At 41.4% G+C, this 3869-nt stretch overlaps 1 non-coding gene across 1 annotated transcript; it reads right to left on the minus strand.

Moving 5' to 3' along the window:
- Positions 1 to 899: 899 nt before the first annotated feature.
- On the minus strand, positions 900 to 1007 carry LOC112730785 (small nucleolar RNA R71). Its single transcript, XR_003166594.1, has one exon. It is a non-coding gene; the product is annotated as a small nucleolar RNA R71 (small nucleolar RNA).
- Positions 1008 to 3869: the final 2862 nt, after the last annotated feature.

Below are 3869 nucleotides of genomic sequence, written 5' to 3' on the forward strand. Positions count from 1 at the left end.
CAAGGCTTTTATTTATATTAGCTCAACTTCTTGGAACATCTGATTAATAAAACAGCACACTTTTCTGCAACTCGTTGGGAGACGACCTGGGACTTAAAACTCCCAGTAATTTTAATTTAAACTCTATGTGACATATTTCTAAATTGATAGGCAGATTTTCGGTGAGTTAAGAACTATACTTGCAACGTAACCATTTTAATAAATTTTTAATTCACCAGCTTCTGCTTCCCATCAATTTTTGGCGCCGTTGCCGGGGAGTTGCAATAGAGTGCTAATTTTATTAATTATAATTTATTTATTTGCATTTTTTTTAAATTTTGCTACTATGAGCTGCATGTTTCTTCCGTCAAATGACACGTTCACTTCCTGATCCGCGCTTGCTAATATTCGATCCTGAAATTGAAAGAACAATTTCACGAATAAGGCGAGAACAGCGTAGGTTAGCCCGCTTTGAGGGCGGATCTGAAAGTGAATCTGAGGAAGAAACTAGCCCCCGTTCTACTGATTCTGTTGTTTTACATGCAAAAAACATGGCAGCTAGAAGAGTTACCATTCAGGAGGAAGGAGCTCCTGATTTTACAATGCAACCGTTTCAAGCGCATCATCCAGCGGTAGCTACAGATTTTGAAATAAAGACCGCACTGTTAAATTTGATGCCCAAGTTTCATGGCCTACCTGCTCAAGAGCCTATCAAGCACTTGAGAGATTTCCAGGCAGCCTGTTTTACTGTCAGGCGTGATGGCACTGATGAAACTTCAATTTTGCTGAAAGCTTTTCCGTTCTCTCTGGAGGGAAAAGCAAGAGAGTGGTACTACACTCAACCTATAGCAAATGTATCCAATTGGGATACACTCAGAAAGGAGTTTCTGGAGAAATTCTTTCCATCTGAAGTTACTGATAAACTGAGGAAGGATATCTCTACAATTATTCAGGATGACAATGAGACTTTCTTTGAATACTGGGAGCGCTTCAATAATCTTCTGGAAGCATGCCCCCACCACATGATTGACAAGATCGTCCTACTCAGCTATATCACACAAGGTATGAGGCCCCAAGATAAGACCACATTGGAAAGTGCCAGCAATGGCTATAAAGAAGTACAAGACCACTGATGAAGCTTGGCAATTGATCAGTGATTTAGCTGAATCTACTCGGAACCACAGACAGAAGCAAGGCCGTTCAAAAGCCGTTGCAGAAGTATCTTCTGGCAGAGAGACTGCTGCTCTAACTCAAAGCATCTGTGAGATGACCAACATGCTAAAGCAAATGCAGTTGAATCAACAAGCTTAGCAAACTCAACCGCAGCAAAACCAACAACTAATCCCACAAAGAATTTGTGGAATTTGTGCTGATTACAGCCATTACACTGATGAATGCCCGCAGCTCCAACAAGAAGACAACATGGTGGCATCCACTCACAACTTCTATGACCGCCCCAACCAAGGGTACAATCAAAGTGGAAATAATAACCATGGATGGCAGGACAATTCAAACCAGAATTGGAGGGACAACAATAATAGGGGAGGCAAAGATAATCAGGGAAATCAGAGGTGGAATAATAACAACAACAGGCAGCAAAATCAACCTTACCGAGCACGTCACCTGAGGCAAAACCAAGGACCACCGAACAATCAGCAACAAACCTCTCAATTTACTCATTCTTCTGTATCTTCTAATGAAGATTTATTACAAGCTTTTGAGAAAAGACAACTGGCCATGGAAAGTACCATCGTGAACAGTATTAATGCCAGTCTGAATGGTCTCACCTCTACTCTGCAAGCTTTTATGACACAGCTTGGTTCAACACAAAATTCCAGTAACCAACCTTCAAGCACCATTGGAATCCCCTCTCAACCATTACCCAATCCAAAGGGAGGCATTAATGCCATTACCCTGAGGTCTGGAACTACACTGCAGGAGAGGAATAGGAGGAACCAAGCTCACCAGAATACGCCTCAGCTGAAGAGGTGGTGGAAATCGAAGATGTTGAAGAGGAAGAGGATATACAGGACATAGCTGAAGAAGAGATAGCTCAACCACAAGAAGAAGCACCAAAAGGCGCAGGCACCACGGAACACACTGTTCCCATTCCATTTCCACAGCTTGCAAGGAATCCCAGGAAGTAGCTAGAACCTGATCCTAAAATGGTAGAGATATTCAAAAAGGTCGAGGTAACTGTCCCCCTTTTGATGTTATTCAGCAGGTACCTAAATATGCAAAGTTTCTAAAAGACTTATGTATCCATAAAGGCAAAATTAATGAATTAGAAACTATTCCTTTAGGTAGTTCCATATCTGCTTTAATGGGAGGATTACCTGAAAAATGTAGTGATCCAGGTCCTTGCATAGTTAGTTGTACTATTGGTGGTGTAGTAATTTATGATTGCATGTGTGTTTTAGGAGCATGTGTCAGTATAATGCCTTTGTCTATATATGATGTTTTAAGGCTCCTTCCCTTAAAAAGGTCGGCAGCTCATTTTGTGTTAGCAGATAAAAGCATTATTACAGTGGCTGGAGTTGTTGAAGATGTTTTGGTGAACATTAAAGGGCTCACATTTCCCACTGATTTTTATATCTTGGAGATGCCCCATAATGATTCAGATAAGCCATCATCAATCCTACTTGGAAGACCATTCCTGAAGACATCAAAATTCAAATTGGATGCTTTTTCAGGAACATATTCCTTTGAAATAGATGGCCGCATAGTGATCTTCAATCTGAATGGAGTCATTGACAACCCCCAGAAGATCGTTCTATCTTCCAGTGTGATGTCATAGACGAAAGTGTGGCTGAAGTTCAAAAAGAAGAGTTTGAAGAGAGGCACACTGGACAAGGTCCAAGTGTGGGGACCTTCTTAACTGACAATGAGGACACTTCGCCACTTTCACAAGCCCCAGATAATCCAGAGCCTGCCCATGACCAAAAGTTAGAATTGAAACCTCTCCCTTCACATCTCAAATATGCTTATCTCGAGGATGAGCAGAAGCTTCCGGTTATTATTGCAAGAGAACTGACTTCTCAACAAGAAGAGCAGCTACTTGATGTGCTGAGGAAGCATAAGAAGGCAATTGGGTGGAGCTTGGCAGACATAGTGGGAATCAGCCCTCAAGTATGTGAGCACAGAATATTTTTAGAAGAGGGAGCAAGACCTGTCCGTCAATCCCAGAGAAGATTGAATCCCACCATCTTGGAAGTTGTCAAAAAGGAGGTGACCAGACTATTGGAGGCCAGTATCATATATCCCATTTCAGACAGTGAATGGGTAAGCCCAGTACAAGTGGTGCCCAAGAAGTCCGGAGTCACTACAGTGAAGAATGAGCATGGAGAGCTCATAGCAACTAGAGTTCAGAATGCTTGGAGAGTCTGCATTGATTACAGGCGTCTCAACCAAGCTACCCGTAAGGATCACTACCCACTTCCATTCATTGATCAAATGCTGGATCGCCTGTCAGGTAAGTCACATTATTGCTTTTTAGATGGTTACACAGGTTATTTCTAGATTCATATAGCTCCTGAGGATCAGGAAAAGACTACTTTTACATGTCCTTTTGGGACTTATGCTTATAAGAGAATGCCCTTTGGCTTGTGCAATGCACCAGCCACCTTCCAAAGGTGCATGATGAGTCTTTTCTCTGATCTTATTGAGGACTGTATGGATGTTTTTATGGACAATTTTAGCGTTTATGGTGATTCTTTTAACCTTTGCTTAGATGGATTATCTAGAGTATTAGATAGATGTGTTAATACAAACCTTGTATTGAATTTCGAAAATGCCACTTTATGGTAAAGCAAGGGATTGTATTAGGACATGTGGTATCTAATAATGGCATTTCTGTAGACCCAGCAAAGGTGAATGTTATTTCTAGCTTA

This window comes from Arachis hypogaea, chromosome 12 (assembly GCF_003086295.3).
Source record: "Arachis hypogaea cultivar Tifrunner chromosome 12, arahy.Tifrunner.gnm2.J5K5, whole genome shotgun sequence".
Lineage (NCBI taxonomy): Eukaryota > Viridiplantae > Streptophyta > Magnoliopsida > Fabales > Fabaceae > Arachis > Arachis hypogaea.